Below are 19367 nucleotides of genomic sequence, written 5' to 3'. Positions count from 1 at the left end.
TTGACACTACCCGGGACAAAGCAGCCCGCTTGATTGGCACTCCATCCACAAGCATCCACTCTCTCCACCACCAGTGCTCAGTGGCAGCAGTGTGTAAAATCTCAACCATAAGACCACAAGATATATAAGCAGGATTAGGCCATTTGGCCCAACAAGACTGCTCTGCCATTCAATCATGCTTGATATGTTTCTCAACCTTATTCGCCCACCTCTCCCACTAACCTTGGTCCCCTAACTAATCAAAAATCCTTCTCTCTCTGTCTTAAATATATGTAATAACTTGACCTCCACAGCTTTTTGGACAATGACTTCCACAGATTGAACACTGTATGGCTAAAAATCCCTTCTTCATCCCATTTCTAAAAGGTTGTCCCTACACTCTGAAGCTGTGCCCTCAGATCCTAGTCTCTCCTACCACGGGAAACACCTTCTCCATGTCCACTCAATCCAACCCTCCCTGTATTCTGTAACTCTCAATGAAACTCCCCCTCTCATCTTTCTAAACCTCTTTGAATACAGACCTAAAGCCCTCAACCAATCTCCATATGATGATTCCTTTGTCCCCGGTATCGTTCATGCAAACATCCTCTAAACCTCCTTCCCTAACACCGGCACATCCTTCCTTAGATATGGAGCACAAAACTGCTCACAATATTCCAAAGGTGGTCTGATCAGAGCCTTATACAACTTCAGCAGTATATCTCTGCTCTTGAATTCTGGTCCTTTTGAAATGAATGTTAACATTGAAATTGCCTTCCTAACTGCCAACTGAATTTACATGTTAACCTTAAGAGAATCTGAACTGGGACTCTGATGCCCTTTTCTGCTTCAGGTTTCTGAAGCCTTTCCACATTTAGAAAATAATCTATGCCTCTATTTTTCTTACCAAAAAGCATAACTTGACACATTGTATTCCACTTCTTTGCCAACTCTCCTAGCTTGTAATGAAGGCAGACCTTCAAAATTGTTTTCACAGAGTTAGGGTCATACAGCACAGAAACAGGCCAACTCGTCCATGCCAACTATGTTTCCCAATTTGAACTTGTCCCAATTGCCTGCATTTGGCCCATATTCCTCTAAACTTTTCCTATTCATATGCCTGTCCAAAAGTCTTTTGAATGTTGTAACTGTACCTGGATCTACCACGACTTCTGGTGGTTCATTCCACATACACACCACCGTCTGTATGGATAAAGTTGTCCCTCAGATCCCTTTTAAATCTTTCTCCTCTCACCTTAAAATTATGCCCTTAGTTTTGAACTTTCCCACCCCCGGGAAAAGCCCTATGCTATTCACCATATCAATGCCCCTCATGATTTTATAAATCTCTATGATTAAGCAATAAATAAATTGAAGTGCCAATAATAGAAAAAAAGTAGTCAAATGGATGGCAAGGCAGGTGCTGACATCTCCAGAAGAGATGTTCCACAGGGATCAGTACTAGGAACCCTTGTGATCGGTTAACACTCTCACTGGAGCTTCCTATACTTCAGAGCCCACTCTCACTGCAGTCCAGTCTGATCAGTTAAAGGATTACTGAGAATGTGACATTTACCTGGTTTCCATGTTTGTAAGTTATAAATAATGAGCTATCGTCAAGAACCTGTACATAAGACTTCACTCAAAATAAGAATCTAAAACTGCATTGGAGGGCTAACTGTTTATGTTCAAAAGGCAAATATATTTAAATAGTGGCCGAGATGTCTGGCTTAGATTAATAGGATAATCGTGCTTTATTGATGTAATTCATGAGGCTCCATTAATCACATTGACTGGTGGATTGAAAAGTATTGTCTGATCTCAAAATACTTTAATACAGAAGTGACCTTTTCTACTTCAAACATTTCTAATCTCAATAATGAAACTGGTCTTAAAGCAAGCTTCTTAACACACACTGTGCTAAGCAGGTAAGTTATCCCTTTCTTCCCACCGGCACTGATATAGATGGGATTAAGTTTATACTGAGAGTGGTGTTGGGAATCTGAATACTGAACTTTATTCGCAATCATTACTGTTGTGTGCACTTTGAATAAAGGACTGGGCTGGAGTCAAAATTTGCTTTCTTCAACAAACCTTACATTTGACTACTTTCTAACTAAAATCCCTGATTGACCCTGAGTGCATTTTAATTTTCTAACATTTACAATGTAAGCTGAAGGTTTGAGCATTTATTATCAACATATGGGCTTTTAAAAAGAAAACATCGAAATTGTCCTATCATTTGGACAAATTTTAGTTCATTCTAAAGATTTTGTTGCACATGCATATTTGTTTTCTCAAAACTATATCAAATTTGACAAGCGAGCTACATTCTTTTCAGAAAATCACCTGAATGTGAAAGATGCTCATTTGATTTCTAACTTTGATTTATAATGGAATTCCACCAGCTTAAATGGTTAAGTTTCACTAACTCCTTGTTGGCTCACTCAGTGGATTAAATATGTCCTGTTAGGTTTTGTACCTTCTTATTTTCTATCAGAGTACAGACTTTGTACTGGACAATGTGGGTGCCAAATGCCACTAGGATCTGTCTGGAGATGGTATGTTCCCCATTTGCCTTGCTACACAGCAGCAATAAGGAAAACCTAAATTATGGGTGAGAAAATATTATACTGCCAATCAGCAATTATCCTTTTAGTATGGTAATTCATCCAGATTATATTTTGGTAGTAAAATTGATCCACAATTGCAGAGTGAAATGGATTAATAATGTATATTGGCATTCCCTTTTTCACTATACTGATGTTCCTCTCTACTTGTTTCTCCTTGGTTAAGACATGTCATAAAATCTAATTCTTTGATCAAGCTATTAGTCACGTTCAGAATTTGCTGTCTTTGGATCTATGACAGGTTTTGATTATGAAGCACCTTGAGATGTTCACTCTGGTGAAGTCATTCTATAAAAGTAAGTTGCTGTCATTTCCATTGAGTTCCATCAAAACATGATAGCCTGTGCTTTCTTTCACACTTTTCCCAATGTAACTTAGACAGAAGAGCAGCAAGATTTGAGAAAATGCAATGTTAAAAATATGGCAGTTTTATGGGAGTATATTCATGCAAGCTCATGCAAAATTAGTTCTCTGTGAGGTTGGGACTATTTTCTCATAGAAAATAAAGACACAACATAGAGCAATAGTAGCTCCCTTTAACCTTCTTGTGATTTCCAGTGCCATGGTATATGAATAGGAAGGGTTTGGAGGGATATGGGCCGGGCGCTGGCAGGTGGGACTGGATTGGGTTGGGATATCTGGCCGGCATGGACGGGTTGAACCGAAGGGTCTGTTTCCATGCTGTACATCTCTATAACTCTATGACTCTATGTTTTGGTCCTCCTCATACAAATTAAGGTAGAACTAATAGACACTTCCATTGCACTTTCTTGACTGAAGTAATTGAATCTCTCCTGCAATGCCTCCTGATGAGATCCATGTTGCTGCAATGTTGACCAAATTGTATTGGAAGCCATTAAAATGATGTAAGCTGGAAGACAGATTTGCATATTTTTATTTTAGGGGAAGGAAGTTCTGTTACTATTGCAGGAATGCAGATTTTCCCACAGAGAAATTTTTGGACCATAATTAAAAGTATGCAAAAGCTACATCAATTTGTGTCTTGCGGAGATAGAATTGCAAGATTAGTGATTTCATCAAGAACATCAAATGTTGTTTTTAGAGAAAATGTGCTTTTATATCATTGAGAAAGCAATTTTTATGGATATGAGATTTCCCACCTGTCCTCTCTTTCACCTCATGCAGGCTAACTGCTTGGCTACTGTGACCTGTTGTGATCCAACTACTCTCAGATTTGCAAGTTCCCTTTTTTACTGTTTGACTACCTACAGTATGTATTCTATTTCAGGCGGGAAGGAAGGCAGATGCTTGCTTGGCTTGTTGTCAGCTAATGCTTCAACCTCAGTCATCCCTCTTGCCAGCTTTTGTCAGTTTGCTGTGAGCATCTACTCTCAGAGGCAAGATGAAGACCCACATTATTGGCATCATTCTGTACCACATACTAAGCATCCAGCCAATTGATCAAACTTGCCCTGTACAGTACAATATCATCCTGCCAATAGTTTACTCTCAATTTTCCATTCTTCTCTGTGGTGGATGGCAAAGTGTTAGAAATCAGTGGAATGAAGATTGGATAGGCTATGATAACGTTGGCTGATCCATTCAGCTAGATTATAGCCCAGATGCTAAAGACAACTTCTGTTTGGTCAGCAATTATGACAGGGGTCGAATTGAAGCTTCTGCAATCCACACTTCCATCCATAATTAGAAAAAAAAGCTCCACATTTATTAACTTTGGAGTTTTTAAATTTCTTTCTTACCAATTTGTAATCATTTTAGGCCCTAGTTTTAAATCATTTTAATAGGATTAAAGGCATAAACATCCTCACAAGTGCTTGTGGAGATGCATTATCTTGTTATTCTCAGTTCAGTTGCTAGATGGCAATCTTCTACCGAAAAACGTGCAAAGACAAAAGAGCTCCAAATTGATTGGAATAGAGTTTTCCTTCACATGTTGCAGAATTTGGGTAGTTACTCCATGAGATGTGGGGAACTGTGCTGTTTTCATTTAATATCTGAATGATATTGAAGTCCAGGCACTTCACTGAAAGTACTGAGTGCAGCCAAGTATTAACATAATAATAAACAATCCATGGATTTCTTTTATGGATAATTTTCTTTTGAATTGCTAGGCTTAAAGCAAGACACAAAGCTTTTACTGTTTTCCTTACGTGTTTCAAGCTCTAGTAATGACTGGAAGAATAGCCTTTTAAGTGCATATAACCCTGTTTAATATTCAACATTGAATTGTATAGCATGGAAATAGGCCATTCAGTCCAATAGATTTGTGCTGCACATCAACCATTTTGTGTGAGAGGGGGATCAGTATTGTAGAGCTGACTGGCAGGAACGACTGACCATATGACAGATGATAAATTCTTGCATGAGAGCACAAGCTTGGAATTACATTAAATTATAGCCGGCTGTATGAATTTCTGGGCAGAAGGTGTTTTCTGAAAGGTGAAAATGCTACTTAGAAAACGATAGACTCAGATAGCTAGTTTCTTCAGAGAAGCTGCAAATAAAGGCTGGATTTTGAAGCTTTGGCTGCTAAGTTGGAAGCATTTTGCTCCTTTTTGTTAAATGGAGCTCCAGGCCGTATCTATCTGACAGGCCAATGCTGAACTCTTGTTTTAGAAATGATGCAGGTCTCAATAAATTGTTTTCTGCCCAAAGGGGGAGTTGTCATCTGCCGTGCATTAAAAAAGATAAAAGAAATGACTTGACACAAGCACAAATTATGGTTAAGGACTATGGAATGAATTTAAAATCAGCAGCAGTGTGAATGAGAAGTCATCTTGCTGATGCTTGTATTTGAATTAATATGCTGATGAAACAACTTGAGCAGTGGTGGAAGCTTGGTATGTGCAGTACGGTTAAGCACGCTGTAAATTGCCAAGTCACGCAATCAGAATCTCAATTGAAACACAGAAAGCTGCAGGATTCTATTTTCTCTCATCACCCAGAGGCAATTGCAAATGTGATCCTGGGACAGTTGTCGATCTAATGCATCGCAGTGGTTAAGCGTTAAGTTTGTCAAGCTACAGATACCATTTAAACTGAGCTTGCTGTGGACATGTTTTAATGAGTATATTTAATCAGCTTGTAGCTTGAGGGATAAACTGCTGAATACTTGGAATTCTCATGTTAATATGGAAAACTTCGAGTGCCCAGCCTGTAGCTCTCAATTCCATTTGACATGAAGGAAGGCTTTAACTGTAGTGGTTAAGTGACTAGCACCAGCGATCTAGATTTGAATCCTGCCTTGAGTGACTGTCTGTGTAGAGTTTACACTTTCTCCTTGATTCCACATGGGTTTGTGTTGGTACTCAGGTTTCTTCCCACAGTCCAAAGATGCGCAGGCTAAGTGGATTGGCTGTGCTAAATGGCTGCATAGTGTCCACAGTTGTGTAAGCTAGGTTGATTAACTGTAGTAAATGTTGGATTACAGGGATAGAGTGGGGTCTGGGACTGGGTGGGATACTTTTTGGAGGGTTGGTGCTGACGCAATGGGCCAAATGGCTTCTATCTGCACTGTAAAGGTTGTATGATTCTAAAACAATCAGCCTATTTCTCCAATCAGTTGTCTCAGGGGGGTCTGAATGTGTCCAAACCTCATGTGATCTTCCTCTTAACCAACCCTACTTGTTCTAAATGGGCAGGAAACCTAACTCCATATTGAGTATGGGCTCACCCCTATGAAAAACCTTAAATTAAATCAATTTCCTTCCAGAGATGGTTTTCTGATCTGAAAACAGATTGGATCGAGGGAGAAGGCAATAGCCTAGTGGTATTATCACTTGACTGTTTATCGAAAGACCTGGGGAGTGTTCTGGGGAGCTGAGTTTGAATCCCACGTGGCAGATGGTGAAATTTGAATTCAACAAATATCTGGAATTAAGAGTTTACTGAGACCATGAATCGATTGTCAAGAAAAGCCCATCTGGTTCACTGATATCCTTGAGGGACGGAAACTGCAATCCTAACCTGGTCTGGCCTGCATGTGACTCCAGATCCACAGCAACGTGGTTCACTTTTACCAATTAGGGATGGGCAATAAATGCTGGCATCGCCAGCGATGCCCTCATCCTGTGAATTAATTTTTAAAAATCTTCTTTCCCGACTCTGTGACAAAAACATGAGTAGATTTGGGCAACATGTGACAATGTGCCGGTGTTGCAGATTGCCGGTGGCTAAGAATCAGATTGGTTGGATGGTCATTTTGAAAACATTAGCAGCAATTACTCAGATGTTATTTCTTCCCAACTCAGTTTTCAAACGTTACATGAGCAAATAATATTTCAATGAGGTGATTCATTTCTGAGAATTGAAATTATTTGTGCAGATAGAGTTGAAGTATTAAGATGAAGCTGCTCACAGTATTATTTTAAAAGACCTCCTGCTGTGAATAGTGACCTTATTTGAGCATTCTGCACTTGTAGAAACAAAGTAGGCATGTGGTTATAATAGTAACATGTTTAGCTGATTTTTTTTGAAAAGGAGATTCTCGTTATTTTACTGTAATAATTGATGTAGAGAACTGGCCTCTTTGTGGGTGATTTTTGCATCTGTTCATGTTCGGTAACTGTGTTAGCTATTTACAATTTACTATTTACAGCTCACATTAAGCAACCTCTTTATGACCTTATAGAGAAAGCTTATACCACCTGTACTAGAACTGCAAACACTCACTGGTATTTAGCAGGAATTATATGAATAATCAGCAAAGATATAGTAGATGGAAGACCTTGCCATCAAGTTCAAATACAAGCTCAAAATTCAACACCCCTGGCTCATCATGCCACCCCCAAAGTATTTAAATAATTGCAGTGTGCATTGGTTTCTGTTTCCAGTGTAGGAGGATAAATCTTTTTTTGACAGAATCAAATAGCAATGTAGGCCACAAATTATTGCTGGTAGTAACAGCAGGCAAATAAATGACCATGTTTGACTAACTTTCTCTGGTCTACAATTTAAATGAAGGGCATTAACTCACCTATTTCAACATGTTACAATCGCAAATGGAGGAATGTTAAATGCATGTGTTAAACGTTGACCTACTGTTATTGCCAAAGGTAATTATGGAACTTCTGTTAGAAAATGCTTGAAATGCACAGGCTGATTACAAACTATATCTAAGAGATGTGGAAAAATGCAAGTTCACTGAGGAGTGACACTTCAGGTTATGTTGCAATGATATTGACATGCCCTTGTCCCTTCTGAAACTACTTAAAGGCACCAGCTTTCATTTAAAAAAGTTAAATCAGCATGCTCTCAATTCATGTAATCCTGTGCCTGACTGAGCTTCCACAGGTTCAGGGACAGATGTGATGGTGAGTCACTTTGGTTTTGTGCATATCGAATAATTTGCTACTTGGGATTATTGTAAGTGCATGTTGTGAGATACTTCAGGTTTATAAGACAAGGCGACTTACCAACTGTTCAATTTACTAAATGCCAGAATGACTATATTGAAGTTTCCAAATTGCCGATAATGTTAATCCTTCAAAAATCAATATGAAATTATTTTTGAGTTAGAAGGAAAAACAAAGTCAGCTCCAAATTATCAGAATTACAATCAATAGAATATGAAAATCAACATATTGGAAGAGGCTTCCAATATATTGTCTTCAGCTTTCACATGTTCTTTCATACGATTTGAAGCCAGTGTGAGCTATCGTAGAATCCCTACCATGTGGAAACAGGCCATTCGGCCCTACAAGTCCACACCAACCCTCCGAAGAGTATTCCACCCAAACACTCTACAATTACCCCTGGCTAATGCACCTAACTTGCACATCCTTGAACTCGCTGGGCAATTTTAGCATGGCCAACTCACCTAACCTGCACATCTTTGGATTGCAGACATGGGGCGAACATACAAACTCCCTACAGATAGTCACCCAAGGCCGGAATCGAGCCCAGGTCCCTGGCACCGTGAGGCAGCTGTGCTAACCACTGAGCCACCGTGCCACCTATATCTTTGTGTACTTGCTATTTTTCCTCTTATATTTATTGTAATGAATTGTCCGGTTTACATTAAACATACAGAGATGGTACAGACTTGACAGGACATATAACATACTTCTGTTGCTATTTTTTGTGTTCTTATGTCCAATTGCACTTCTAGCCTCACATATTGGGATATAATTTTGAACAATACAGGATGATCTGATAAGTGGTGGGGACAGTATTCAGAACAATCTCCTAGAATAATATATTATGGATCCAACCGGGGATCAGGCTATATTGGATCTGGTGACGGATAATGAGGCAAGTTTAAAAAAATGATGCCAACATAAAAGATTGCTTTGGAAACAATGACCATAACATGGTAGGATTTAGCATTCAGTATGAGAGGGAGGAACTCGAGTTGGAAACAGCTGTGCAGAGCTTAAATAAGGACAATTACAAAGGAATGTGGTCAGATCTGGCTGGAGTGGTCTGGTGAAGGAGTTTAGCAGCAAAAGTGGTTGATGATTAATGGCAGACATTGAAGAAAATAGTCCATGACTCACAACAAAGATGTATGCTAGTGAAGAAGAAGGATTCTAAAAAGGGAGGGTAAGCAAACCATGGTTTACCAGGGAAGTTAAGGATGTCCAAGTGGAAAAAATAGACTTTCAGGTAAACGTCCAAGTAGTATCAAGATGGAGAGCAAGAACTCCGTTAAATAAAGAAAAATGGAAGAGACAAGCCAAAGTTGAATGTAGCCCCCTTAGAAATTGAGTCTTGTGAAATAATAATGATCAAACAGAAAATGGCTGAAATAAATGCATTGCATCAGTCTTCATAGTAGAGGATACTAATTACATTAAAAACTTGCTGAATATTTAAGTGGTAAAAGGACAGGGGATAGAATAGAGAAAAAGTGGCAGGGGACCTAATGGGGCTGAAGACGAATAGGTCCCTTGAGCCTGATCGGATGCATCTTAGAATATTAAAAGAAGTAACTACAGAGGAAGTGGATGAACTGGTAATAATCTTCCAGGAATCCTTAGGTCCTGGAAAAGTCTCAGAGGGTTGGAAAACTGCCAATGAAGCACCTTTATCTGAAAAGAAAGGAGACAAGTAAATCAAGTAATGATAGACCAGTCAGCTCAATCTATATTGTTAAGAAAATGTTAAAGTCTATTATAAATGATGTAATAGCAGAGCATTTAGAAATATATATTATGATCAAGAAAAGTCGGTATGGTTTCATGAAGGTGAAATCATGCTTGACAGCTTTACTAAAATTCTTTAAGGAAGTAACAAGCCAGATGGATCAGGGGAAAGTAAAGGATGCAATATATTTGGGTTTTCGGAAAAAATTTGATTGGGTGCCATACATTAGGTTGCATAAGAAGATAAGTGCCCTTGGCATTGGAGGCAGTATATCAGCATGGATAGAGGATTGGCTAACTAATCAAAGACCAAGAGTTGGGATAATGGGGGAGTTTTCAGGCTGGCAATCTGTAACTAGTTCTATGCCACAAGGATCAATGCTGAGGCCACAGTTATTTACAATATATATGAATGACTTGGTTGAGGAAAATAAAGGTACTTTAGCCAAGTTTGTCAATGCCACAAAAATATGTAGATGGTAGATGGTGAGGATGGCACAAAGCGTCTGCAGAGTGACATACATTAAATGAGTGGAGACAAAAAACATATCAGGTGGAATATAATGTGTGGAAGTTCAAAGCTATGCGCTTTGACAGGAAGAGTAGAGGAGCTGAATATTATTGAAATGGAGAAAGACTGCAGAAAAACTATAAAGCAAAGTGACTTGCAAGTCCTCATTCATGAATCACAATAAGCTATCAATCAGGTTCATCTAATAATAATAATAGGGAAAGCAAATGGAACGTTGGCCTTTTCTTCCAAAGGGAATGGAATGTAAAAGCTGGCATGTTTCGCTAAAACTGTGCAAGGCACTATTCAGATCAATACTGTGAGCATTTTCTGGCTCCTTCTCTAAGCAATGATGTACTGGCTTTGGAGGCCATCTCGAAAAGGTTCACTTGGATGATCACTAGGCTGATACCAGGTATGGAGGGTCTGATTATGAGGAGAGGTTGAGTAGATTGGTCCTGTACTCATTGGAATATAGATGAGAGGCAATCTTATTGAAACAAAGAAGATCCTTAGCGGAATTGATGGGGCAGATGTAGAAAGGTTGTTTTCCCTTGTGAGTGAGTCAAGGACCAGAGGGTGTCCTTTCAAATTAAAGTTGCCACACATTTAACACAGGGATGAGGAGGAATTTTTTCTTGAGAGTTGTAATTCTGTGGAATTTTTTTACCACAAAGGGCCGCTGAGGTTGGATCAGTAAGTATACAAAGCTGAGATAGATGAATTTTTAATCAATAAGTGAATCGATGGCTATGCAGAAAAGGCAGGAAAGTGGAATTGAGGCTTATCAGATCAGGCATGATCTCAGTGAATGGCAGAGCAGACTTGATTGGCAGAACAGCTGAATTCTGTTCCTGTGTCTTCTGTTTTATTAAAAACCAAAATTCTTAAAAAGCAGAAACTTGGACCCCAATCTGCTGTGAACGAGTGTCTGGTTTAACTGGAGGTAGTTAGAGGTTGGCTGATTAACCTGCTCTCTAGCGGTAGGTGAATGGTTTTAATCTGTTCATGTGGCTGTATGCTGACATTTAACGTGAGTTTGAATGGATTGACCGCAGGCCAACTCTCCCAAGTCTCAGCAAACCCAACAGCTGAAGCAAAGTGAGAACAGCTAGTAAATAATTTTCTAACACTGCTTGTGGTCTGGGTGCAGTTGGAGAGCATTAGACCCACACATAGGCTTGCCAAGTTATCTGCCACAATCTACCTCTTTCTTTGCAATCTCCAAGACTTCTCCCTGAAATCCAATCTTCATGCAACCCAATGCTAACCCATAATTTCTACACAACCATTGATCATTTTCCATGCATTCCAATCTCTCTCAATGTAATCGGTCATAACCCAGGCCCTTACTTTTGATCTTTCCTTCCCTTCTCCATAATCCTTGGTATAGATCTCTACATTAGGTGCTCTTGACTTGCTTCCAAATCTGGTCTGTTGTTGGGCAGGAGGTGAAGATAAAGACTTAACAAAAGTCCTTGCCTTATATTTGACAGTCCCTGAATGTTTCTCATGTCTTTGGGTTTCTCTGCCAGTGTAAGTACTGAGTCTATCGACTTCACAGGACACATTTTCAAATTGCCATTCAGTAATAAAATTGATTCTTTGAGGATTCTACCCAGTATTCCAATAGGGATTAACAATGAGCATGTTGTATCGTAGTCAAGCACTTCAATCCAAGTGTTCCATTAGGTCTACATTCAATGTTGCTTATGACCTGCCTTGGGTTGTATCAACAATTTCAAGTAAACTATCAACTTTTGCCAGGTTTGCATATTGGTGTGCATGTTCACTCTAATTATCATCATATGAATATTCTTTGAATTGAAAGTACTAAAGATGAAATATTCTCCAGACATATATAAAAGTACCTGAAAAAAGACCTGAGCTGCATTATTCCAACATTTTCTTACCTTTACTCAAAGAGAATGAAACTCTTTCCAGAGCAGAGTTCAACTTTTTAAATATTGAGAACTTCTAAGGTATTAATTTTTCGATTACTATCTAAAACTGGCAAAGAGTAATTAACATAAATGAGTTAAATATGTAGCTCAAAGGGTGATGTGGGTGGAATGGTTTTCAGTTCATGAAGCACTGACATTAATATTGAAGTAGAAGGGACTTGTTTTGGAGGGACTGGCTGCACTTGAAGCAAGCTGTGACTGGTGTCCTTGCGAATTGATTAGCTTGTGTTGAGACGGTTTTCAACTAATTAGAGAGGGGAATGTTGAGGAGAGTTGCAAAGCAAAAGGCATGGTGGCTCAGTAGTTAGCACTGCTGCCTCACAGCACCTTTCCCATCTCACTCTAAACCTATGCCCTCTAGTTTTGGACTCCCCGACCCCAGGGAAAAGATTTTGTCTGTCTACCCTATCCATGTCCCTCATACTTTTGTAAACCACTATAAGGTCACTCCAGGGAAAACAGCCCCAGCCTGTTCAGCCTCTTTTTTGCAAGCATTGTGAAGGTTTGTAGATCAGGTTGGGGTTTAGGGTGTAGGTTTGCTCACTGAGCTGTAGGTTTGATATCCAGACGTTTCATTACCTGGCTAGGTAACGTCATCAGTGGTGGCCTCCAAGTGAAGCGAAGCTGTTGTCTCCTGCTTTCTATTTATATGTTTGTCCTGGATGGGGTTCCTGAAGTTTGTGGAATGTCATTTCTTGTTCGTTTTCTGAGGGGTTGATAGATGGTATCTAGATCTATGTGTTTGTTTATGGCGTTATGGTTGGAGTGCCAGGCCTCCAGGAATTCTCTGGCATGTCTTTGCTTAGACTGTCCCAGGATAGATGTGTTGTCCCAGTCAAAATGGTGGTTTTTTTCCCGTGTGTAGGGTGACGAGGGAGAGAGGATCGTGTCTTTTTGTGGCTAGCTGGTGTTCGTGTATCCTGGTGGCTAACTTTCTTCCTGTTTGTCCTACGTGGTGTTTGTGGCAGTCCTTGCATGGAATTTTGTAGATGACGTTGGTTTTGTCCATGGGTTGTACTGGGTCTTTTAAATTTGTTAGTTTTTGTTTGAGAGTGTTGGTGGGTTTGTGTGCTACTAGGATTCCGAGGGGTCTTAGTAGTCTGGCTGTCATTTCAACCATCCCAACACACACAAATGAAGCTGTATCAGAACACTATTCCAATGTGCCACCTCACACTGCAGCACAGATGAACTTCAGAAAACAGAGGAGAACCACCTATACAACGTATTCAAGAAGAACGGATACTCAAAAAACACAGTGCGCAGATTCCTCAAGAACAAACCACGACAAGCAGACCAAACACAGCCAGAAACCCTAACCACCTTACCATACATCAAAGAAGTTTCGGAAATGACAGCCAGACTACTAAGACCGCTCGGAGTCCTAGTAGCACACAAACCCACCAATACTCTCAAACAAAAACGAACAAACTTAAAAGACCCAGTACAACCCATTGACAAAACTAACGTCATCTACAAAATTCCATGCAAGGACTGCCACAAACACTACATAGAACAAACAGAAAGAAAGTTAGCCACCAGGATACATGAACACCAGCTAGCCACAAAAAGACACGATCCTCTCTCCCTCGTAGCCCTACACACGGAAGAAAAAAACCCCACCATTCAACTGGGACAACACATCTATCCTGGGACAGGCTAAGCAAAGACATGCCAGCGAATTCCAACCACAACACCATAAACAAACACATAGACCTAGATACCATCTATCAACCCCTCAGAAAATGAACAGGAAATGACATCACCACAAACTCCAGGAACACCATCCAGGACAAACATATAAATAGAAAGCAGGAGACAACAGCCTTGCTTCACTTGGAGGTCGCCACTGATGATGTTACCTAGCCAGGTAATGAAACGTCTGGATATCAAACCTACAGCTCAGCGAGCAAACCTACACCCTATTCAGCCTCTCCCTATAGCTCAAATCCACCAACCCTGGCAACATCCTTGTACATCTTTTCTGAACCCTTTCATGTATCACAACATCTTTCCGATATGAAGGAGACCAGAATTGCACGCAATATTCCAACAGTGGCCTAACCAAAGTCCTGTACAGCCACAACATGACCTCAATACTCTGACCAATAAAAGAACGCATACCAAATGCCTCTTTCACTATCCAATCGACCTACAACTCCACTTTCAAAGAACTGTGAACCAAGGTCTCTTTGTTCAGCAACACTCCTTAGGACCTACCATTGAGTGTTTAATCCCTGCTAAGATTTGCTTTCACAAAATGCAGCATTTATCTGAATTAAACTCCATTTGCCACTTCTCGGCCCATTGGCCCATCTGGTCAAGATCCTGTTGTAATCTGAGGTAACCCTCTTTGTTGTCCACTACACCTCCAATTTTGGTATCATCTGCAAACTTACTGACTGTACCTAATTAGATTAGACTTAGATTAGATTAGATTAGACTTACAGTGTGGAAACAGGCCCTTCGGCCCAACAAGTCCACACCGACCCGCCGAAGCGCAACCCACCCATACCCCTACATTTACCCCTTACCTAACACTACGGGCAATTTAGCTTGGCCAATTCACCTGACCCGCACATCTTTGGACTGTGGGAGGAAACCGGAGCACCCGGAGGAAACCCACGCAGACACGGGGAGAATGTGCAAACTCCACACAGTCAGTCGCCTGAGTCGGGAATTGAACCCGGGTCTACAGGCGCTGTGAGGCAGCAGTGCTAACCACTGTGCCACCGTGCCGCCGTACCTCTTATGCTTGCATCCAAATCATCTGTGTAAATGACAAAAAGTAGAGGGCCCAGCACTGATCCTTGTGGGTCTCCACTGGTCACAGGCCTCCATTATGAAAACAACCCTCCATCACCTTCCCTGTCTTCTACTTTTGATCCAGTTCTGTACCAAATGGCTAGTTTTCTCTGTATTCCATGAAATCTAAACTTGATAATCAGTCTTCCATGGGGAACCTTGTCAAATGCCTTACTGAAGTCCATATGGATCACATCTACCACTCTGCCCTCATCAATCCTCTTTGTTACTTCTTCAAAAATCTCAACCAAGTTTGTGAGACATGATTTGCCACGCACAAAGCCATGGTGACTATCCCTAATCAGTCCTTGCCTTGTACAGAGTTGATTGATAACTGGTCACTAGTCCATAGACCAATGACAGAAGCATCTTGCTTATAAAGAACTGTGTGATTGGTTCTCAGGTAACTGAATAGCTTGGGGCTGGGCACAAGGTAGGGAGATGTGTTTTGATTGCCACTAGCTCAAGAGCTGACTGTGTGTTTTCTGTACTCAAAACCTATTTTAAACCTGAGGAAAATCAGTTAACCTTTCCTTCAGAAGTTGTTGTAAGCTGTGACTTTTAACTGATAAGACAAAATTGAGCATTTATAGGTGAACCAGCCACCTTGTGTCTCTTGCAAACCAGTGGAAGTATCTGATGGAAAATGACTGTAAAACAACATTCTAACCAGCAGAAGAATCACAAGACTAATCTCAGCAACTAATGAATAGAACAACTGAACCATTTCCCAGTTATCCTCTGTCCATAATGTATTTTTCCTGAAAAAAGCCCCCGAAAGAACTGCAGATGCTGGAAATCAGAATCAAAATTAAAAATTGCTGGAAAAACTCAGCACCTGTGGAGACAAAGCAGAGTTAACATTTCTGCAGAAGGGTCAGTGCATCCAAAATGTTAACTTTGCTTTATATCCACAGATGCTGCCACACCTGCTGAGTTTTTCCAGCAATTTCTGTTTGCGTACCTTTTTTCTTTTCTATTTGTCTATATCTGTATGCAAGGGGAGGTTATAAAGTGATTAGAATTTTAATTTAAAATGCTATAGCACCATGCACCATGGCAAAAAGTCAAATTGGCAGAGATAGCCAAGAGGAAGAAATTATAAAGTATAATTGGAACAGTTTCTTAGAACAATACATTGTGGAACCAACTAGGATCAGATTACTTTGGATTTGGCAATGTACAATGAAGTAGTTTAATATATGATTTCAGAGTAAAAAGTCACCTAGAAAACCGTGACCATAAAATTTAGAACTCAGTTTGAGAGTGAGAAACTTGGTTTGGAAATAACTGCGTTAAACTTGAGTGCAATGATAATGGAATGAGGGCAGAGTCAGGTAGACTGAACTTGAAAAGGACTTAGCAGCAAAGATGGTTGAGGAACAAAGGCACACATTTAAGACAATAATTCATGACTCACAACAAAGATATATTCCAGTTAGAAAGGAGAATTCTAGGAAGCAGGCCATGATTAACCAGGGAAGTTATGGACAACACCAAATTGAAAGTAAAAGCATAAAATGTGGCAAGGATGAGTGGTAAGCCAGAGAATTTGGAATTTTTTTAAAAAACCAACAGAAGATACTCGAAAAGAAAAGAGGAAGAAAATAAACTTTGGACAAACTTGTGAGTAATATCAAGAGCTTATTTAAATATATAAAAAGGAAGAGAGACCAAAACCGACACAGATTCCTTGTTGTTATTGTTGTTTCAGAGTTGGAGCATCATCAAAATCTGTTCAATTTTAATCAGAACCCAGAAGAAGATTAAAAAACGCCAATGCACATTGGAATCAGATATTTCTTTTTATCTGCAGTTCTCCTTAAAGCTAATTTTCAAAATTATTCCATGTTATAGTGTTATTTGTAAGTTTGTGGTATCCAGTTAGCTGCATGGCCGCAAGATGCTTGTGGTGATCCATCACTTGTATGATGGAATAAAGATATATAAGGTGATTTTAAAACACTCTTTGAATCTAAGTCTTAGCCAGGTGTTAGATTCTTTCTGATGATCTTTTCTAATAACTGTTTGTTGATTTTAGCCTTGCCCATAAAAAATAGGTGCAAGACTGATTAGCAAGTCCTGTTTGTGTCTCTCAAGGGAGTCGTGGTTTGCAGCCTGCATTTTAAAGTTCCAATTGGCAGTCTGGAATACTTGAGCATTAAACATCTCAAGTTTTTTTTTACCCAATCGCCAGTGCTCCCTTTTTATTCCAGTGTTAACTTTGCTGTTCAACACTGATGTATAATTACTGTAAATCAAACAGCACCTAAACGAGAAAGGATTCATTCTTTCAGCTTGTTGCATGCAGATACATGATCAAAGTGAGAAGAATCACTTTCCAAAGAGACATCATCTGCAAGTGCAAAGCATTTTAATGCTTATACCACTACCCTAGGATTCACATATACAGACCATTTGTTTTTGTTTTTTCATGGGCAAATTTGGAGATTCTGGTCTTGCACCCCTGCATTTCAATGTATGTGCAATGATTGCATTATGTAATCTGCGACAGCCTAATTCACAAACAAACTCATACATTTGGACAACATTCTGATTTCACTATAGCATTGAGCTGCTGTACAACACATTAAGAATGGAGACACCTACCAGAGAAGACAATCTGCAATTTCTTCAAACATCATATTCAAGGTTCCATGTTTGCCAGGGGAAATACCTTCATCACTTTCCCAGGAAAAGTTCACAGAGATGCTGCCATCTGGCAGGATCCCCAGGAGTACTGAGCACTTTACATGGAACCTATGTAACCATTCAGACTCCTCATGGTAACATCAATAAATAAACAACAGGAAGGGCTGTTTCATTAATGTGCAGTTGGTTTGTCCCCACAAGTACACCGTCCGGTGCATGAAAAGCTCTCACCTGCAATATTTGTATTTTGCAGTATGCTTAACTGCTGACATTATTTCATGTTCCTTCAAAAATGAACAGATGCTCTTGAAAGATCGACACTGTCATAGAATCCCTACAGTGTGAAACAGGCCATTTGGCCCAACAAGTCCACACCAACCCTCTGAAGAGCAACCCACCAGAGCCCTTTCCCTACAATTACCCCTGACAAATGCATCTGTCCTACACATCCCTGAACACTATGAGCAATTTAACACGGCCAATTCACCTAACCTGCACATCTTTGGACTGTGGAAGGAAACCAGAGCACCTGGAGGAAACCCACACAGAAACAGGGAGAATGTACAAACTCCACACAGACAGCAACCTGAGGCTGGAATTGAACGCAGGTCCCCAGTGCTGGGAGGCAGCAGTGCTAACAACTGAGCCACTATTTCAATCAATGTCATCAGTAGAAATTCTTAGAATTAATCAGCTCTTAAATAGAAGTGGATACATTTTACAAGGAATCAGCTAGGTGTCATTTTTAATAAGTTTCATGGCGGGTTGCTCTCCATAAGTAGTAATGGGATTTCTAATACTTTCTTCCCAAATTTGACTTGATACTTATGCCTGTGCCACTATGGCATTCTGCTCATGCATTCTCACACTCACCATCTGCCACGGCGTTGCAGATTCCTGATGCTAGTTCCCTCTTCATGTCCAGCCTTGCACCCATTAGCGTTGACATTCTTCAGCTTCCCTGCAGTGTTTGTTTTATTTGCCCAGGACATGTCAGGCAGAGGTTAACTGGCAGCCCTGTTTACCATTGGGGACATGGAGGTCTTGCTGGATAGAGGGTGCACATGAAGTACACACTGAGAACATGATGATACACTGGGAGGTCGCGACAAACAAATTGGCAAGGTGGCGTTACAGGTGCCTACTCTGACTTTCATCTTGGGAATTGTTTCAATCTAGTGGGTGAGAGGATAAAACACGGCATATCCTCAATGAGCTGGATGTCATAGAGAGAATGTTAGTACGTACAAGTCAGCCTTTCACTGCTCACTCTTGCCATTCACCACTTGGTTCAAAAATGATACTTCTTGCTCTTGATATTGAGAAATTCCTCGCTAGTCATCTCAACTTTCCTAACTTTCTCACAATGCCCATGTCATTCAGTGCCTGGAAAAATTCCAGCACATATTTCCTGATCCTTTTCAAAATTCCACAAAGTTGCAAAGAACAGATGTAAAGTGGCTCACATCACTCCCTGCAGCTCTGTTGAACACACCTTTGGAATCTTAGAATTGTGATTCTGTTCCTCACATTATGCTGGTGGGTATTGTTAGGCAGTGTAAATAATAACTATAAAGTAATTCCCTCTGAGGCATGTTTCACAGTTTGGCCACCTCCAAGGAGAAGCAATCAATGGAACTCACTTGACTCAACATTTGATGCGAGGGAGCACATATTCGTGGTCTGAATTTGCTCATGATTTTGGATTTGTCCTGCGGAGTGTTGCAAGCAACGAGAACTTGGGGTACAGATTCACAAT

This window comes from Hemiscyllium ocellatum, chromosome 23 (assembly GCF_020745735.1).
Source record: "Hemiscyllium ocellatum isolate sHemOce1 chromosome 23, sHemOce1.pat.X.cur, whole genome shotgun sequence".
Classification (NCBI taxonomy): Eukaryota; Metazoa; Chordata; class Chondrichthyes; order Orectolobiformes; family Hemiscylliidae; genus Hemiscyllium; species Hemiscyllium ocellatum.
Note: the sequence above shows the minus strand (reverse complement) of the source record.